General features: G+C 46.1%; 1 pseudogene; it reads left to right on the top strand.

Moving 5' to 3' along the window:
- Positions 1-778: 778 nt before the first annotated feature.
- On the top strand, positions 779-19,459 carry LOC147983111 (uncharacterized; annotated as a pseudogene).
- Positions 19,460-21,621: the final 2,162 nt, after the last annotated feature.

Here is a 21,621-nt window from a genome sequence, read left to right as displayed (position 1 = left end):
TTACACAGAGTCGGTTACAATGGTAGGAGATCTACATATCCGTATCGCCAAGCTTGCCTTCCACGCCAAGGAAAGTCCCTTCCGGACACGGGACGAAGTCTTCAATCTTGTATCTTCATAATCCAGGAGTCCGGCCAAAGGTATAGTCCGGCTATCCGGACACCCCCTAATCCAGGACTCCCTTAGCCGGCGACTCTGCCTGCTGTCGCGCCTCCACATCCGCCCAGCCCACTCCCACGTCGCTCGCCACCGCCGTCTTGCCACAGGGGAGTCGACTGCTTCCCACCCCCATGCCCCCACCACACAGCCGCCCCCCGACCAAGAAGCCGCCTCGCTGCCCCGGCCAGATCCTCACCGGCACGCTCGTCGGACGCCGGCCCACTCGTCAGATGCCGGCCCACTCGTCGGATGCCGGCAGGGCAGCTAGCTGGTCCTTGCGCGTCGCGACTCCCTTCACTGACCGTCTCCTTCGTCGACGCCCGCAAGCTATTCGACAGTTTGCCAAGGTACAAAATGGACTCCGCCAATGAGTTCTTTTTTCACAATTTCCTTTGAGACTCCGACGATTCGTCGACCGATGATGAGGAGGATATATTGGCTGTCGTGTTGGTCCATCACCACCTTCAACAGCCAGCGGCCGTTCTTCCGTGGCTCCATTCTGGGCCACCTTCTGGCGTTGAATCGCACCCGAGAGAGCGGGCATTTCCTTCTTTGGAAGGACTACTTTGATACAACAAACCCGTTGTTCAAACATCAAAAATTCCGCTGTCGTTTCCGTATGAGTAGGCATCTTTTCAACCGTATTAGAGAGGGGGTGGTCGGCTATGATGACTATTTCAAGTGCAAAGAGGATGCCGTTGGCAAGATTGGTTTCTCCTCTTATCAGAAATGCACCACCGCCATCCGAATGCTTGCATACAGAGTTCCCGGTGATCTCATTGATGAGTATGTCCGTATGAGCGAGTCTACATGCCTAGAGTCCCTGTATAAGTTCTGCAAGGCTGTTATTGTTGTGTTTGGCCCTGAGTACTTGAGAGAGCCGACTGCTGAAGATACAACCCGTTGTTGGCGACGAATGCTAGCAGGGGCTTCCCAGGGATGCTTGGCAGCATAGACTGCATGCACTGGGTGTTGGGGAACGTTGCAGAAAACAAAAAATTTCCTACGGTTTCACCAAGATCCATCTATGAGTTCATCTAGCAACGAGTGATCGGATTGCATCTACATACCTTTGTAGATCGCGAGCGGAAGCGTTCAAGAGAACGGGGATGAGGGAGTCGTACTCGATGTGATCCAAATCACCAGAGATCCTAGCGCCGAACGGACGGCACCTCCGCGTTCAACACACGTACGGTCAGCATGACGTCTCCTCCTTCTTGATCCAGCAAGGGGGAAGTAGAGGTTGATGAAGATCCAGCAGCACGACGGCGTGGTGGTGGATGCAGCAGTCACCGCAGCAGGGCTTCGCCGTTCTTCTGCGAGAGGGAGAGGTGTAGCAGGGGAGAGGGAGGCGCCAAGAGTCAAGGGTGCGGCTGCCCCTCCCCCCCTTTATATAGGCTCCCCAAGGGGGGGGCGCCGGCCCTAGGAGATGGGATCTCCTAGGGGGGCGGCGGCCAAGGGTGGAGTGGCCCCCAAGGCAAGTGGGGCGCCCCCCATCCTAGGGTTTCCAACCCTAGGCGCAGGGGGTGGGCTAAGGGGGGCACACCTGAAGGAAATATGCCCTAGAGGCAATAATAAAGTTATTATTTATTTCCTTATATCATGATAAAAGTTTATTATTCATGCTAGAATTGTATTAACCGGAAACATAATACATGTGTGAATACATAGACAAACAGAGTGTCACTAGTACGCCTCTACTTGACTAGCTCGTTAATCAAAGATGGTTATGTTTCCTAACCATGGACAAAGAGTTTTCATTTGATTAACGGGATCACATCATTAGTTGAATGATCTGATTGACATGACCCATTTCATTAGCTTAGCACCCGATCATTTAGTATGTTGCTATTGCTTTCTTCATGACTTATACATGTTCCTATGACTATGAGATTATGCAACTCCCGTGTGCCGGAGGAACACTTTGTGTGCTACCAAACGTCACAACGTAACTGGGTGATTATAAAGGTGCTCTACAGGTGTCTCCAAAGGTACATGTTGGGTTGGCGTATTTCGAGATTAGGATTTGTCACTCCGATTGTCGGAGAGGTATCTCTGGGCCCTCTCAGTAATGCACATCACTTAAGCCTTGCAAGCATTGCAACTAATGAGTTAGTTGCGGGATGATGTATTACGGAACGAGTAAAGAGACTTGCCGGTAACGAGATTGAACTAGGTATTGGATACCGACGATCGAATCTCGGGCAAGTAACATACCGATGACAAAGGGAACAACGTATGTTGTTATGCGGTCTGACCGATAAAGATCTTCGTAGAATATGTAGGAGCCAATATGAGCATCCAGGTTCCGCTATTGGTTATTGACCGGAGACGAGTCTCGGTCATGTCTACATTGTTCTCGAACTCGTAGGGTCCGCACGCTTAAGGTTTCGATGACAGTTATATTATGAGTTTATGAGTTTTGATGTACCGAAGGAGTTCGGAGTCCCGGATGTGATCATGGACATGACGAGGAGTCTCGAAATGGTCGAGACATAAAGATTGATATATTGGAAGCCTATGTTTGGATATCGGAAGTGTTCCGGGTGAAATCGGGATTTTACCGGAGTACCGGGAGGTTACCGGAACCCCCCGGGAGGTATATGGGCCTTAGTGGGCCTTAGTGGAAGAGAGGAGAGGTGGCCAGAGATGGGCCGCGCGCCTCTCCCCCCCTTGATCCGAATAGGACAAGGAGAGGGGGCCGACCCCCCTTCCTCCTCTCTCTCCTCTTTCCCCCCTCCACGAATCCTATTCCAACTAGGAAAGGGGGGAGTCCTACTCCCGGAGGGAGTAGGACTCCTCCTGGCGCGCCTCCTCTTGGCCTCCCCCCCCTTTGAGCCTTTATATACGGAGGCAGGGGCACCCCCTAGAGACACAAGTTGATCCACGTGATCATATTCTTAGCCGTGTGCGGTGCCTCCTTCCACCATAATCCTCGATAATATTGTAGCGGTGCTTAGGCGAAGCCCTGTGACGGTAGAACATCAAGATCATCACCACGCCGTCGTGCTGACGGAACTCTTCCCCGACACTTTGCTGGATCGGAGTCCGGGGATCGTCATCGAGCTGAACGTGTGCTAGAACTCGGAGGTGCCGTAGTTTCGGTGCTTGATCGGTCGGGCCGTGAAGACGTACGACTACATCAACCGCGTTGTCATAACGCTTCCGCTATCGGTCTACGAGGGTACGTAGACAACACTCTCCCCTCTCGTTGCTATACATCACCATGATCTTGCGTGTGCGTAGGAATTTTTTTGAAATTACTACGTTCCCCAACAGTGGCATCCGAGCCTAGGTTTTATGTGTTGATGTTATATTCAAGAGTAGAACACAAGTGAGTTGTGGGCGATATAAGTCATACTGCTTACCAGCATGTCATACTTTGGTTCAGCGGTATTGTTGGACGAAGCGGCCCGGACCGACATTACGCGTACGCTTACGCGAGACCGGTTCTCCCGACGTGCTTTGCACATAGGTGGCTTGCGGGTGACAGTTTCTCCAACTTTAGTTGAACTGAGTGTGGCTACGCCCGGTCCTTGCGAAGGTTAAAACATCACCAACTTGACAAACTATCATTGTGGTTTTGATGCGTAGGTAAGATTGGTTCTTGCTTAAGCCCGTAGCAGCCACGTAAAAACTTGCAACAACAAAGTAGAGGACGTCTAACTTGTTTTTGCAGAGCATGTTGTGATGTGATATGGTCAAGACATGATGCTAAATTTTATTGTATGAGATGATCATGTTTTGTAACCAAGTTATCGGCAACTGGCAGGAGCCATATGGTTGTCGCTTTATTGTATGCAATGCAATCGCGCTGTAATGCTTTACTTTATCACTAAGCGGTAGCGATAGTCGTGGAAGCATAAGATTGGCAAGATGACAACGATACTACGATGGAGATCAAGGTGTCGCGCCGGTGACGATGGTGATCACGACGGTGCTTTGGAGATGGAGATCACAAGCACAAGATGATGATGGCCATATCATATCACTTATATTGATTGCATGCGATGTTTATCTTTTATGCATCTTATCTTGCTTTGATTGACGGTAGCATTATAAGATGATCTCTCACTAAATTATCAAGAATTGTTCTCCCTGAGTATGCACCGTTGCAAAAGTTCTTCGTGCTGAGACACCACGTGATGATCGGGTGTGATAGGCTCTACGTTCAAATACAGCGGGTGCAAAACAGTTGCACACGTGGAATACTCAGGTTATACTTGACGAGCCAAGCATATACAGATATGGCCTCGGAACACGGAGACCGAAAGGTCGAGCGTGAATCATATAGTAGATATGATCAACATAGTGATGTTCACCAATGAAACTACTCCATCTCACGTGATGATCGGACATGGTTTAGTTAATTTGGATCACGTAATCACTTAGAGGATTAGAGGGATATCTATCTAAGTGGGAGTTCTTAAGTAATATGATTAATTGAACCTAAATTTATCATGAACTTAGTACCTGATAAGTATCTTGCTTATGTATGTTTGATTGTAGATAGATGGCCCGTGCTGTTGTTCCGTTGAATTTTAATGCGTTCCTTGAGAAAGCAAAGTTGAAAGATGATGGTAGCAATTACACGGACTGGGTCCGTAATTTGAGGATTATCCTCATTGCTGCACAGAAGAATTACGTCCTAGAAGCACCGCTGGGTGCCAGGCCTGCTGCTGGAGCAACACCAGATGTTATGAACGTCTGGCAGAGCAAAGCTAATGACTACTCGATAGTTCAACGTGCCATGATTTACGGCTTAGAACCGGGACTTCAACGACGTTTTGAACGTCATGGGGCATATGAGATGTTCCAGGAGTTGAAGTTAATATTTCAAGCAAATGCCCGGATTGAGAGATATGAAGTCTCCAATAAGTTCTATAGCTGCAAGATGGAGGAGAACAGTTCTGTCAGTGAGCATATACTCAAGATGTCTGGGTATTGTAATCACTTGATTCAACTGGGAGTTAATCTTCCGGATGATAGCGTCATTGACAGAATTCTCCAATCACTTCCACCAAGCTACAAGAGCTTCGTGATGAACTATAATATGCAAGGAATGAATAAGACTATTCCCGAGCTCTTCGCGATGCTGAAAGCTGCGGAGGTAGAAATCAAGAAGGAACATCAAGTGTTGATGGTCAACAAGACCACTAGTTTCAAGAAAAAGGGCAAAGGGAAGAAGAAAGGGAACTTCAAGAAGAACAACAAGCAAGTTGCTGCTCAAGAGAAGAAACCCAACTCTGGACCTAAGCCTGAAACTGAGTGCTTCTACTGCAAGCAGACTGGTCACTGGAAGCGGAACTGCCCCAAGTATTTGGCGGATAAGAAGGATGGCAAGGTGAACAAAGGTATATGTGATATACATGTTATTGATGTGTACCTTACTAATGCTCGCAGTAGCACCTGGGTATTTGATACTGGTTCTGTTGCTAATATTTGCAACTCGAAACAGGGACTACAGATTAAGCGAAGATTGGCTAAGGACGAGGTGACGATGCGCATGGGAAATGGTTCCAGAGTCGATGTGATCGCGGTCGGCACGCTACCTCTACATCTACCTTCGGGATTAATATTAGACCTAAATAATTGTTATTTGGTGCCAGCGTTAAGCATGAACATTATATCTGGATCTTGTTTGATGCGAGACGGTTATTCATTTAAATCAGAGAATAATGGTTGTTCTACTTATATGAGTAATATCTTTTATGGTCATGCACCATTGAAGAATGGTCTATTCTTATTGAATCTCGATAGTAGTGACACACATATTCATAATGTTGAAGCCAAAAGATGCAGAGTTGATAATGATAGTGCAACTTATTTGTGGCACTGCCGTTCAGGTCATATCGGTGTAAAGCGCATGAAGAAACTCCAGACTGATGGACTTTTGGAACCACTTGATTATGAATCACTTGGTACTTGCGAACCGTGCCTTATGGGCAAGATGACTAAAACGCCGTTCTCCGGTACTATGGAGAGAGCAACAGATTTGTTGGAAATCATACATACAGATGTATGTGGTCCGATGAATATTGAGGCTCGTGGCGGATATCATTATTTTCTTACCTTCACAGATGACTTAAGCAGATATGGGTATATCTACTTAATGAAACACAAGTCTGAAACATTTGAAAAGTTCAAAAAATTTCAGAGTGAAGTTGAAAATCATCGTAACAAGAAAATAAAGTTTCTACGATCTGATCGTGGAGGAGAATATTTGAGTTACGAGTTTGGTGTACATTTGAAACAATGCGGAATAGTTTCGCAACTCACGCCACCCGAAACACCACAGCGTAATGGTGTGTCCGAACGTCGTAATCGTACTTTACTAGATATGGTACGATCTATGATGCCTCTTACTGATTTACCGCTATCGTTTTGGGGTTATGCTTTAGAGACGACCGCATTCACATTAAATAGGGCACCATCAAAATCCGTTGAGACGACGCCTTATGAACTATGGTTTGGCAAGAAACCGAAGTTGTCGTTTCTGAAAGTTTGGGGCTGCGATGCTTATGTGAAAAAACTTCAACCTGATAAGCTCGAACCCAAATCGGAGAAATGTGTCTTCATAGGATATCCAAAGGAAACTATTGGATACACCTTCTATCACAAATCCGAAGGCAAGACTTTTGTTGCTAAGTTCGGAAACTTTCTGGAGAAGGAGTTTCTCTCGAAAGAAGTGAGTGGGAGGAAAGTAGAACTTGACGAGGTAACTGTACCTACTCCCTTATTAGAAAGTAGTTCATCACAGGAACCTGTTTCTGTGACACCTACACCAATAAGTGAGGAAGCTAATGATAATGATCATGAAACTTCAGAACAAGATACTACCGAACCTCGTAGATCAACCAGAGTGAGATCCGCACCAGAGTGGTACGGTAATCCTGTTCTGGAAGTCATGCTACTAGATCATGATGAACCTACAAACTATGAAGAAGCGATGGTGAGCCCAGATTCCGCAAAATGGCTTGAAGCCATGAAATCTGAGATGGGATCCATGTATGAGAACAAAGTGTGGACTTTGGTTGACTTTCCCGATGATCGGCAAGCGATTGAGAATTAATGGATCTTCAAGAAGAAGACTGACGCTGACGGTAATATTACTGTCTACAAAGCTCGACTTGTCGCAAAAGAGTTTCGGCAAGTTCAAGGGATTGACTACGATGAGACCTTCTCACCCATAGCAATGCTTAAGTCTGTCCGAATCATGTTAGCAATTGCCGCATTTTATGATTATGAAATTTGGCAGATGGATGTCAAAACTGCATTCCTGAATGGGTTTCTAGAAGAAGAGTTGTATATGATGCAACCAGAAGGTTTTGTCGATCCAAAGGGAACTAACAAAGTGTGCAAGCTCCAGCGATCCATTTATGGACTGGTGCAAGCCTCTCGGAGTTGGAATAAACGCTTTGATAGTGTGATCAAAGCATTTGGTTTTATACATACTTTCGGAGAAACCTGTATTTACAAGAAAGTGAGTGGGAGCTCTGTAGCATTTCTGATATTATATGTGGATGACATATTACTGATTGGAAATGATATAGAATTTCTGGATAGCATAAAGGGATACCTGAATAAGAGTTTTTCAATGAAAGACCTCGGTGAAGCTGCTTACATATTAGGCATTAAGATCTATAGAGATAGATCAAAACGCTTAATTGTACTTTCACAAAGCACATACCTTGACAAGATTTTGAAGAAGTTCAAAATGGATCAAGCAAAGAAAGGGTTCTTGCCTGTGCTACAAGGTGTGAAATTGAGTCAGACTCAATGCCCGACCACTGCAGAAGATAGAGAGAAAATGAAAGATGTTCCCTATGCTTCAGCCATAGGCTCTATCATGTATGCGATGCTGTGTACCAGACCTAATGTGTGCCTTGCTATAAGTCTAGCAGGGAGGTACCAAAGTAATCCAGCAGTGGATCACTGGACAGCGGTCAAGAACATCCTGAAGTACCTGAAAAGGACTAAGGATATGTTTCTCGTATATGGAGGTGACAAAGAGCTCATCGTAAACGGTTACGTTGATGCAAGCTTTAACACTGATCCGGACGATTCTAAATCGCAAACCGGATACGTGTTTACATTAAACGGTGGAGCTGTCAGTTGGTGTAGTTCTAAACAAAGCGTCGTGGCGGGATCTACATGTGAAGCGGAGTACATAGCTGCTTCGGAAGCAGCAAACGAAGGAGTCTGGATGAAGGAGTTCATATCCGATCTAGGTGTCATACCTAGTGCATCGGGTCCAATGAAAATCTTTTGTGACAATACTGGTGCAATTTCCTTGGCGAAGGAATCCAGATTTCACAAGAGAACCAAGCACATCAAAAGACGCTTCAATTCCATCCAGGATCTAGTCCAGGTGGGAGACATAGAGATTTGCAAGATACATACGGATCTGAATGTAGCAGACCCGTTAACTAAGCCTCTTCTACGAGCAAAACATGATCAGCACCAAGGCTCCATGGGTGTTAGAATCATTACTGTGTAATCTAGATTATTGACTCTAGTGGAAGTGGGAGACTGAAGGAAATATGCCCTAGAGGCAATAATAAAGTTATTATTTATTTCCTTATATCATGATAAAAGTTTATTATTCATGCTAGAATTGTAATAACCGGAAACATAATACATGTGTGAATACATAGACAAACAGAGTGTCACTAGTATGCCTCTACTTGACTAGCTCGTTAATCAAAGATGGTTATGTTTCCTAACCATGGACAAAGAGTTTTCATTTGATTAACGGGATCACATCATTAGTTGAATGATCTGATTGACATGACCCATTTCATTAGCTTAGCACCCGATCGTTTACTATGTTGCTATTGCTTTCTTCATGACTTATACATGTTCCTATGACTATGAGATTATGCAACTCCCGTGTGCCGGAGGAACACTTTGTGTGCTACCAAACGTCACAACATAACTGGGTGATTATAAAGGTGCTCTACAGGTGTCTCCAAAGGTACATGTTGGGTTGGCGTATTTCGAGATTAGGATTTGTCACTCCGATCGTCGGAGAGGTATCTCTGGGCCCTCTCGGTAATGCACATCACTTAAGCCTTGCAAGCATTGCAACTAATGAGTTAGTTGCGGGATGATGTATTACGGAACGAGTAAAGAGACTTGCCGGTAATGAGATTGAACTAGGTATTGGATACCGACGATCGAATCTCGGGCACGTAACATACCGATGACAAAGGGAACAACGTATGTTGTTATGCGGTCTGACCGATAAAGATCTTCGTAGAATATGTAGGAGCCAATATGAGCATCTAGGTTCCGCTATTGGTTATTGACCGGAGACGAGTCTCGGTCATGTCTACATTGTTCTCGAACCCGTACGGTCCGCACGCTTAAGGTTTCGATGACAGTTATATTATGAGTTTATGAGTTTTGATGTACCGAAGGAGTTCAGAGTCCCGGATGTGATCACGGACATGACGAGGAGTCTCGAAATGGTCAAGACATAAAGATTGATATATTGGAAGCCTATGTTTGGATATCGGAAGTGTTCCGGGTGAAATCGGGATTTTACCGAAGTACCGGGAGGTTACCGGAACCCCCCGGGAGGTATATGGGCCTTAGTGGGCCTTAGTGGAAGAGAGGAGAGGTGGCCAGAGATGGGCCGCGCGCCTCTCCCCCCCTTGGTCCGAATAGGACAAGGAGAGGGGGCCGGCCCCCCTTCCTCCTCTCTCTCCTCTTTCCCCCCTCCACGAATCCTATTCCAACTAGGAAAGGGGGGGAGTCCTACTCCCGGAGGGAGTAGGACTCCTCCTGGCGCGCCTCCTCTTGGCCGGCCGGCCCCCCCTTTGAGCCTTTATATACGGAGGCAGGGGAACCCCCTAGAGACACAAGTTGATCCACGTGATCATATTCTTAGCCGTGTGTGGTGCCTCCTTCCACCATAATCCTCGATAATATTATAGCGGTGCTTAGGCGAAGCCCTGCGACGGTAGAACATCAAGATCGTCACCACGCCGTCGTGCTGACGGAACTCTTCCCCAACACTTTGCTGGATCGGAGTCCGGGGATCGTCCTCGAGCTGAACGTGTGCTAGAACTCGGAGGTGCCGTAGTTTCGGTGCTTGATCGGTCGGGCCGTGAAGACGTACGACTACATCAACCGCGTTGTCATAACGCTTCCGCTATCGGTCTATGAGGGTACGTGGACAACACTCTCCCCTCTCGTTGCTATGCATCACCATGATCTTGCGTGTGCGTAGGAATTTTTTTGAAATTACTACGTTCCCCAACAGCACCAGCCCACTATGGGCTGGTTCCCCTCCCCACTTCAGCCCATGGGGCCCTCCGGGATGGGTGGCCCCACCCGGTGGACCCCCGGGACCCATCCGGTGGTCCCGGTACAATACCGGTGACCCCCGAAATTCTCCTGATGGCCGAAACTGCACTTCCTATATATAATTCACCTCCGGACCATTCCGTAACTCCTCGTGATGTCTGGGATCTCATTCGGGACTCCGAACAACTTTCGGGTTACTGCATACTTATATCTCTACAACCCTAGCGTCACCGAACCTTAAGTGTGTAGACCCTACGGGTTCGGGAGACATGTAGACATGACCGAGATGACTCTCCGGTCAATAACCAACAGCGGGATCTGGATACCCATGTTGGCTCCCACATGCTCCTCGATGATCTCATCGGATGAACCATGATGTCGAGGATTCAAGCAACCCCGTATACAATTCCCTTTGTCAATCGGTATGTTACTTGCCCGAGATTCGATCATTGGTATCCTAATACCTCGTTCAATCTCGTTACCGGCAAGTCACTTTACTCATACCGTAATGCATGATCCCGTGACCAGACACTTGGTCACTTTGAGCTCATTATGATGATGCATTACCGAGTGGGCCCAGAGATACCTCTCTGTCATACGGAGTGACAAATCCCAGTCTTGATCCGTGTCAACCCAACAGACACTTTCGGAGATACCCGTAGTATACCTTTATAGTCACCCAGTTACGTTGTGACGTTTGGTACACCCAAAGCATTCCTACGGTATCCGGGAGTTACACGATCTCATGGTCCAAGGAAAAGATACTTGACATTGGAAAAACTCTAGCAAACGAACTATACGATCTTGTGCTATGTTTAGGATTGGGTCTTGTCCATCACATCATTCTCCTAATGATGTGATCTCGTTATCAATGACATCCAATGTCCATAGTCAGGAAACCATGACTATCTGTTGATCAACGAGCTAGTCAACTAGAGGCTTACTAGGGACATGTTGGTGTCTATGTATTCACACATGTATTACGATTTCCGAATAACACAATTATAGCATGAATAAAAGACAATCATCATGAACAAGGAAATATAATAATAATCCTTTTATTATTGCTTCTAGGGCATATTGCCAACAGTCTCCCACTTGCACTAGAGTCAATAATCTAGTTACATTGTGATGAATCGAACACCCATAGAGTTCTGGTGTTGATCATGTTTTGCCCTAGGGATAGGTTTAGTCAATGGATCTGCGACATTCAGATCCGTATGTACTTTACAAATATCTATGTCTCCATCTTGAACATTTTCACGAATGGAGTTGAAGCGACGCTTGATGTGCCTGGTCTTCTTGTGAAACCTGGGCTCCTTGGCAAGTGCAATAGCTCCAGTGTTGTCACAGAAGAGCTTGATCGGCCCCGATGCATTGGGTATGACTCCTAGGTCAGTGATGAACTCCTTCACCCAAATTGCTTCATGCGCTGCCTCCGAGGCTGCCATGTACTCTGCTTCACATGTAGATCCCGCCACGACGCTCTGCTTGCAGCTGCACCAGCTTACTGCTCCACCATTCAACATATACACGTATCCGGTTTGTGACTTAGAGTCATCCAGATCTGTGTTGAAGCTAGCATCGACGTAACCCTTTACGACGAGCTCTTCGTCACCTCCATAAACGAGAAACATGTCCTTAGTCCTTTTCAGGTACTTCAGAATATTCTTGACCGTTGTCCAGTGTTCCTTGCCGGGATTACTTTGGTACCTTCCTACCAAACTTACGGCAAGGTTTACATCAGGTCTGGTACACAGCATGGCATACATAATAGACCCTATGGCTGAGGCATAGGGGATGACACTCATCTCTTCTATATCTTCTGCCGTGGTCGGACATTGAGCTAAGCTCAATTTCACACCTTGCAACACAGGCAAGAACCCCTTCTTAGACTGATCCATATTGAACTTTTTCAATATCTTATCAAGGTATGTGCTTTGTGAAAGACCTATGAGGCGTCTTAATCTATCTCTATAGATCTTGATGCCTAATATATAAGCAGCTTCTCCAAGGTCCTTCATTGAAAAACTCTTATTCAAGTAGGCCTTAATGCTGTCCAAGAGTTCTATATCATTTCCCATCAAAAGTATGTCATCTACATATAATATGAGAAATGCTACAGAGCTCCCACTCACTTTTTTGTAAACGCAGGCTTCTCCATAAGTCTGCATAAACCCAAACGCTTTGATCATCTCATCAAAGCGAATGTTCCAACTCCGAGATGCTTGCACCAGCCCATAAATCGAGCGTTGGAGCTTGCACACCTTGTCAGCATTCTTAGGATCGACAAAACCTTCCGGCTGCATCATATACAATTCTTCCTTAAGGAAACCATTAAGGAATGCCGTTTTGACGTCCATTTGCCATATCTCATAATCATAGAATGCGGCAATTGCTAACATGATTCGGATGGACTTCAGCTTCGCTACGGGTGAGAAAGTCTCATCGTAGTCAACCCCTTGAACTTGTCGATAACCCTTAGCGACAAGCCTAGCTTTATAGATGGTCACATTACCATCCGCGTCTGTCTTCTTCTTAAAGATCCATTTATTTTCTATGGCTCGCCGATCATCGGGCAAGTCAGTCAAAGTCCATACTTCGTTTTCATACATGGATCCTATCTCGGATTTCATGGCTTCCAGCTATTTGTCGGAATCCGGGCCCGCCATTGCTTCTTCATAGTTCGAAGGTTCACCGTTGTCTAACAACATGATTTCCAAGACAGGGTTGCCGTACCACTCTGGTGCGGAACGTGTCCTTGTGGACCTACGAAGTTCAGTAGCAACTTGATCTGAAGTTTCATGATCATCATCATTAACTTCCTCTCTAGTCGTTGCAGGCACCTCAGGAACATTTTCTTGAGTTGAGCCACTTTCCGGTTCAAGAGGTAATACTTCATCAAGTTCTACTTTCTTCCCACTTACTTCTTTCGAGAGAAACTCTTTCTCTAGAAAGGATCCATTCTTGGCAACAAAGATCTTGTCTTCGGATCTCAGGTAGAAGGTATACCCAATAGTTTCTTTAGGGTATCCTATGAAGACGCATTTTTCCGACTTGGGTTCGAGCTTTTCAGGTTGAAGTTTCTTGACATAAGCATCGCATCCCCAAACTTTTAGAAATGACAGCTTAGGTTTCTTCCCAAACCATAATTCATACAGTGTCGTCTCAACGGATTTCGACGGAGCCCTATTTAAAGTGAATGCGGCAGTCTCTAAAGCACAGCCCCAAAATGATAGCGGTAAATCTGTAAGAGACATCATAGATCGCACCATATCTAATAGAGTGCGATTACGACGTTCGGACACACCATTACGCTGAGGTGTTCCAGGCGGCGTGAGTTGTGAAACTATTCCACATTTTCTTAAGTGTGTGCCAAATTCGTGACTCAAGTATTCTCCCCCACGATCTGATCGCAAGAACTTGATTTTCCTGTCACGTTGATTCTCAACCTCACTCTGAAATTCCTTGAACTTTTCAAAGGTCTCAGACTTGTGTTTCATTAAATAGATATACCCATATCTACTCAAGTCATCAGTGAGGGTGAGAACATAACGATAGCCACCGCGAGCCTCAACACTCATTAGACCGCACACATCAGTATGTATGATTTCCAATAAGTTGGTTGCTCGCTCCATTGTTCCTGAGAACGGAGTCTTGGTCATTTTACCCATGAGGCATGGCTCGCATGTGTCAAATGATTCGTAATTAAGAGACTCTAAAAGTCCATCTGCATGGAGCTTCTTCATGCGTTTGACACCTATGTGACCAAGGCGGCAGTGCCACAAGTATGTGGGACTATCATTATCAACTTTACATCTTTTGGTATTCACACTATGAATATGTGTAACATTACGCTCGAGATTCATTAAGAATAAACCATTCACCATTGGAGCATGACCATAAAACATATCTCTCATATAAATAGAACAACCATTATTCTCGGATTTAAATGAGTAGCCATCTCGAATTAAACGAGATCCTGATACAATGTTCATGCTCAAAGCTGGCACTAAATAACAATTATTGAGGTTTAGAACTAATCCCGTAGGTAAATGTAGAGGTAGCGTGCCGACGGCGATCACATCGACCTTGGAACCATTCCCGACGCGCATCGTCACCTCGTCCTTCGCCAGTCTCCGCTTATTCCGCAGCTCCTGCTTTGAGTTACAAATGTGAGCAACCGCACCGGTATCAAATACCCAGGAGCTACTACGAGTACTGGTAAGGTACACATCAATTACATGTATATCACATATACCTTTCATGATGCCGGCCTTCTTGTCCGCTAAGTATTTGGGGTAGTTCCGCTTCCAGTGACCACTTCCCTTGCAATAAAAACACTCAGTCTCGGGCTTGGGTCCATTCTTTGGCTTCTTCCCGGCAGCTTGCTTACCGGGTGCGGCAACTCCCTTGCCGTCCTTCTTGAAGTTCTTCTTACCCTTGCCTTTCTTGAACTTAGTGGTTTTATTCACCATCAACACTTGATGTTCCTTTTTGACTTCTACCTCTGCTGATTTCAGCATTGCAAATACTTCAGGAATGGTCTTTTCCATCCCCTGCATATTGAAGTTCATCACAAAGCTCTTGTAGCTCGGTGGAAGCGACTGAAGGATTCTGTCAATAACCGCGTCATCCAGGAGATTAACTCCCAGCTGAGTCAAGCGGTTATGTAATCCAGACATAGTGAGTATGTGCTCACTGACAGGACTGTTTTCCTCCATCTTACAGCTGAAGAACTTGTCGGACACTTCATATCTCTCGACCCGGGCATGAGCTTGAAAAACCATTTTCAGCTCTTCGAACATCTCATATGCTCCTTGTCTCTCAAAACGCTTTTGGAGCCCCGGTTCTAAGCTGTAAAGCATGCCGCACTGAACGAGGGAGTAATCATCGGAACGTGTCTGCCAAGCGTTCATAACGTCTTGTTCTGCAGGGAGAGCAGGTGCTTCACCTAGCGGTGCTTGTAGGACATAATCTTTCTTGGCAGCTATGAGGATGATCCTCAGGTTCCGGACCCAGTCCGTATAGTTGCTGCCATCGTCTTCCAGCTTGGTTTTCTCTAGGAACGCGTTGAAGTTGAGTACAACGTTGGCCATTTGATCTACAAGACATGTTGTAAAGGTTTTAGACTAAGTTCATGATAATTAAGTTCATCTAATCAAATTATTCAATGAACTCCCACTCAGATAGACATCCCTCCAGTCATCTAAGTATAACATGATCCGAGTTAACTAGGCCGTGTCCGATCATCACGTGAGATGGACTAGTCAACGTCGGTGAACATATTCATGTTGATCGTATCTTCTATACGACTCATGCTCGACCTTTCGGTCTTCTTTGTTCCGAGGCCATGTCTGTACATGCTAGGCTCGTCAAGTCAACCTAAGTGTTTGCATGTGTAAATCTGTCTTACACCCATTGTATGTGAACGTTGGAATCTATCACACCCGATCATCACGTGGTGCTTCGAAACAATGAACTGTCGCAACGGTGCACAGTTAGGGGGAACACTTTCTTGAAATTATTATGAGGGATCATCTTATTTACTACCGTCGTTCTAAGTAAACAAGATGTAAAACATGATAAACATCACATGCAATCAAATAATAATAGTGACATGATATGGCCAATATCACATAGCTCCTTTGATCTCCATCTTGGGGCTCCATGATCATCTTTTCACCGGCATGACACCATGATCTCCATCATCGTGTCTCTATGAAGTTGCTCGCCAACTATTACTTCTACTACTATGGCTAACACGTTTAGCAATAAAGTAAAGTAATTTACATGGCGTTTCTCAATGACACACAGGTTATACAAAAAATAAAGACAACTCCTATGGCTCCTGCCGGTTGTCATACTCATCGACATGCAAGTCGTGATTCCTATTACAAGAACATGATCTCATACATCACATATATCATTCATCATTCATCACAACTTTGGCCATATCACGTCACAAAACACTTGCTGCAAAAACAAGTTAGACGTCCTCTAATTGTTGTTGCAAGTTTTACGTGGCTGCAAGAGGGTTCTAGCAAGAACATTTTCTTACCTACGTTAAAGCCACAACGTGATTTGTCAACTTCTATTTACCCTTCATAAGGACCCTTTTCGTCGAATCCGCTCCAACTAAAGTGGGAGAGACAGACACCCGCCAGCCACCTTATGCAACTAGTGCATGTTAGTCGGTGGAACCGGTCTCACATAAGCGTACGTGTAAGGTTGGTCCGGGCCGCTTCATCCCACAATACCGCTGAAGCAAAATAAGACTAGTAGTGGCAAGAAAGTTGACAACATCTAAGCCCACAACAAATTGTGTTCTACTTGTGCAAAGAGAACTACGCATAGACCTAGCTCATGATGCCACTGTTGGGGAACGTTGTAGAAAACAAAAATTTTCCTACGGTTTCACCAAGATCCATCTATGAGTTCATCTAGAAATGAGTGATCGGATTGCATCTACATACCTTTGTAGATCGTGAGCGGAAGCGTTCAAGAGAACGGGGATGAGGGAGTCACCGCAGATCCTAGTGCCGAACGGACGACACCTCCGCATTCAACACATGTACGGTCAGCGTGACGTCTCCTCCTTCTTGATCCAGCAAGGGGGAAGGAGAGGTTGATGAAGATCCAGCAGCACGACGGCGTGGTGGTGGATGCAGCAGTCACCGCAGCAGGGCTTCGCCGTTCTTCTGCGAGAGGGAGAGGTGTAGCAGGGGAGAGGGAGGCGCCAAGAGTCAAGGGTGCGGCTGCCCCTCCCCCCTTTATATAGGCTCCCCAAGGGGGGGCGGCGGCCCTAGGAGATGGGATCTCCTAGGGGGGGCGGCGGCCAAGGGTGGAGTGGCCCCCAAGGCAAGTGGGGCGCCCCCACCCTAGGGTTTCCAACCCTAGGCGCAGGGGGTGGGCCAAGGGGGGCGCACCAGCCCACTATGGGCTGGTTCCCCTCCCCACTTCAGCCCATGGGGCCCTCCGGGATGGGTGGCCCCACCCGGTGGACCCCCGGGACCCATCCGGTGGTCCCGGTACAATACCGGCGACCCCCGAAACTCTCCCGATGGCCGAAACTGCACTTCCTATATATAATTCTTCACCTCCGGACCATTCCGGAACTCCTCGTGACGTCCGGGATCTCATCCGGGACTCCGAACAACTTTCGGGTTACTGCATACTTATATCTCTACAACCCTAGCGTCACCGAACCTTAAGTGTGTAGACCCTACGGGTTCGGGAGACATGTAGACATGACCGAGACGACTCTCCGGTCAATAACCAACAGCGGGATCTGGATACCCATGTTGGCTCCCACATGCTCCTCGATGATCTCATCGGATGGACCACGATGTCGAGGATTCAAGCAACCCCGTATACAATTCCCTTTGTCAATCGGTACGTTACTTGCCCGAGATTCGATCGTCGGTATCCTAATACCTCGTTCAATCTCGTTACCGGCAAGTCACTTTACTCGTACCGTAATGCATGATCCCGTGACCAGACACTTGGTCACTTTGAGCTCATTATGATGATGCATTACCGAGTGGGCCCAGAGATACCTCTCCGTCATACGGAGTGACAAATCCCAGTCTTGATCCGTGTCAACCCAACAGACACTTTCGGAGATACCCGTAGTATACCTTTATAGTCACCCAGTTACGTTGTGACGTTTGGTACACCCAAAGCATTCCTACGGTATCCGGGATTTACACGATCTCGTGGTCTAAGGAAAAGATACTTGACATTGGAAAAACTCTAGCAAACGAACTATACGATCTTGTGCTATGTTTAGGATTGGGTCTTGTCCATCACATCATTCTCCTAATGATGTGAACTCGTTATCAATGACATCCAATGTCCATAGTCAGGAAATCATGACTATCTGTTGATCAACGAGCTAGTCAACTAGAGGCTTACTAGGGACATGTTGGTGTCTATGTATTCACGCATGTATTACGATTTCCGGATAACACAATTATAGCATGAATAAAATACAATCATCATGAACAAGGAAATATAATAATAATCCTTTTATTATTGCCTCTAGGGCATATTTCCAACACTGGGAGTGGAAGAACTGCCCTTCTGCTTGGCAAGGGCAGTATAAGGGCCATGTCAGGGCTTGCACTGTCATACTAGAGGCCGTGGCGTCTCAAGATCTCTGGATCTGGCACTCTTTCTTTGGCATGGCCGGATCACACAATGATATCAACGTGCTTCAACGCTCGCCGGTGTTTGCTAGGCTTGCGGAAGGCAACAGTCCACCGGTGAACTTTACTGTCAACGACCACAACTACGACAAAGGATACTACCTGGGTGACGGTATGTATCCTCAGTGGACCATTATTGTCAAGACAATACCCAACCCTGTCGGAGAGAAGATGAAAAGATTTTCCCAAGAGCAAGAGAGTGCTAGGAAGGATGTCGAGCGTGCCTTTGGTGTTTTGCAATCTCGATGGTGCATCGTTCGGTATCCTGCTAATACCTGGAGCACGCAGAAACTGTGGGAGGTGATGACTACTTGTGTGATCATGCACAATATGATCGTAGAAGACGAGCGCCCGGAACGTCTGTACGATCAAGGCTTTCAGTTTCAGGGTGAGAATGTTGTGCCTGAGCATGGAGGAGCGGTAATGTTTGAACAATTCATCCAATTTCATCATGACATGCGTGACTGGGAAACTCATGTGCAACTGTAAAATGATTTGGTTGAGTATATGTGGGCTCATGTTGGCAACCAATAAATGTATCTTCTTTTATTCGTTTGCAAAACTATTGTAAGAACTATGTAAGACATTTTTATTTTTATTCGGCTTGTAAAACTATGCTATTTTATTCGGTTCAAACTATGTTATTTGACTATATGTTTATTAAATGCATATTCGAATCAATGCAAAAATAGAGCGGCCAGCCTGCCATGCCGGCACATATGGATCGGCGCGTTAGGCGTGCTGCTGACCCATATCTAAAACAGGGCGGACGTTGAACGGGCGGCCGATCCAAACGAATAAAAAGCGGACGAAATCGCCATTCATTTGAATCTCCCCGTTGAAGTTGCTCTAAGTTATCACTACAACGTTTGTCGGCCGAAGACCACCATTAACCATCGTCACCCTAGCTAGCTCCACCTCCTGCGTCCGCGAGCCACCCTTTTTCCTTTTCACAGCTGAAGTATATAAAAAATCATCGAAGAGTGTATACATGGTCCTACTCTATAGATTAGCACTTAGCTTTCAAGTTGGTTTTTCTTTTTTTGCGAAAGTTTCAAGTTGGTTCACGGAGTGCATTACCAAAAATGATGTCAGTCGACACAAATAAGCCCAGTCAGTTAATTGGTACTACCTTCATTCCTAAATATAAAATGTTGAGACAGTTTAAATTAAACTACTACCCCAACATCTTATATTTAATAATGGAGGTAGTAAAAGATAGCCACCTCAAAGAAGTCATTGAGTCAGTTGTAACTACGAAACCTGCTAGGATAAGTGTTTTATTTTATTTGCAACCGTTTGCCTAAGAGGAGCCGATTGCAGACTTTACCAAGGCAGTTAACATCTAGAAATCGCCACCACCGCCATGCATGCACGAGAAGGCAACGGCGATAGCGTCACACACCTTTTCCCTTCCAACATGAGGAGGAGGGTTGTGCACGGCCACAACCACCACCACACATGGGAAGGGCAAGAGTGGCGGCGCATGTCCGTTAGTAAGGCTACCCACTCCAAGAGAGATACGATACAAGACACCTGAACCTCATCATCGGAGTAAGTGCCTTAGGACGCCCAAGTCCTAAGATCCATTGCGTTACTTTAGGGTTTCTGCGGCAACAAGAGATTTAGTTCCTCAAAATTGCAAAATCGCCTGATCATATTGTATCCCTTAAAGATCGGTACCAAACTACCGACCTCAAACTGACTATAAGGATAATACAATCTGTTGTCAAAGGCAGAAGATACTCGGGAGCTCATTCCTGTACCCTAGTTCAGTAGATAGAAAAACACCCATTGTAATCACCTAAGTTCATCAATAAAGATAGGTAGGCATGACAGGTAGACGAGACATATGTTTATTATCCATCGGGAGTCTGAACCTTGGTAAAACCATCACCCGCAAAAACAAAACATCATGTCACCATCATCGCCAATGAGATCCCCTCAGGGTTCACCCCTCTCTCTACATCCTTCCATAAAAAACTTGAGACCTTAAGATTGACAAACCATTATTCGTGAACATTTGGTGCCCAACTTGGGGCCCCAAACTACGCGACAATCCTTCTCATGGAGCGCGTACATGCTGGGGAAAGAGGAAGGCAAGCGGCTATCCCCCACCGTAACCCCGAGGAGGCCTACATCGACCTTAATCCTTGGTGTGAAAGTCATTCAATCCTAGCTTGGATCCTCCCAAATCACCTTAATGATGCGGAGACGATTCCTTGGTCCGGAATATGGGCTTCAGGCACACCCCCAAGGTCATCTTGACTAGGGAGGTTTTTTTTCCTGATGTTGAGGTACCCTCATCGATCCGACCTATTCGATTACCGCTAGGCCAGAGACCACTATGGAGGATAAAGTTGCATGCCAGATCCCCCTGGCCAGAGGTCCGCATCAGTCAACCCACAGTGCGTCACTGATCAGATCATCGCGAGGGAACCGTTTCATCACACATTAGTGTTGTAACGAGATTTGGTTCAAGCAAACCGTGAACTCGGGCCATGTGCCCCAGATCAGGCCACCCTTTTACCACCGAGCCTCCTCTCGGTGGTTAGGGACCGCCACTCCTAGTGGATCAGGGACCTCCTATAAGACCTTATTCTACCCTCTGATTATGCATTAATTATGTGCTCGACTCTTCATAATCAAGTCATTTTGGAAGCCTCTACTCATCATATCCTCTTCAGAAGCCTTCTCTAGGATGACCTTCCTTTCAATGTTCTTTTTGCTAGCAACCTGGCGACACTCTATGTACAAGAAGTGAACTCTGCCCAGTGGACTCACCATTGTGCGAGGTATTTGTCGGGACACCATACCATGTGTGCGGGAAAAAAAATTCTCCTTTCTATACGCGTAAGGAGGAATGGAACTATCTAACCACTCCCACCCTCTTCTCTTCAAGGCTCGCGCGACGTTCACATTCATTGCGAGTAGACCC

Source organism: Triticum urartu, chromosome 2A (genome assembly GCF_056163025.1).
Source record: "Triticum urartu cultivar PI428250 chromosome 2A, HENAU_Tu73, whole genome shotgun sequence".
Classification (NCBI taxonomy): domain Eukaryota; kingdom Viridiplantae; phylum Streptophyta; class Magnoliopsida; order Poales; family Poaceae; genus Triticum; species Triticum urartu.
Note: the sequence above shows the minus strand (reverse complement) of the source record. Positions and strands in the feature narration are given on the sequence as shown.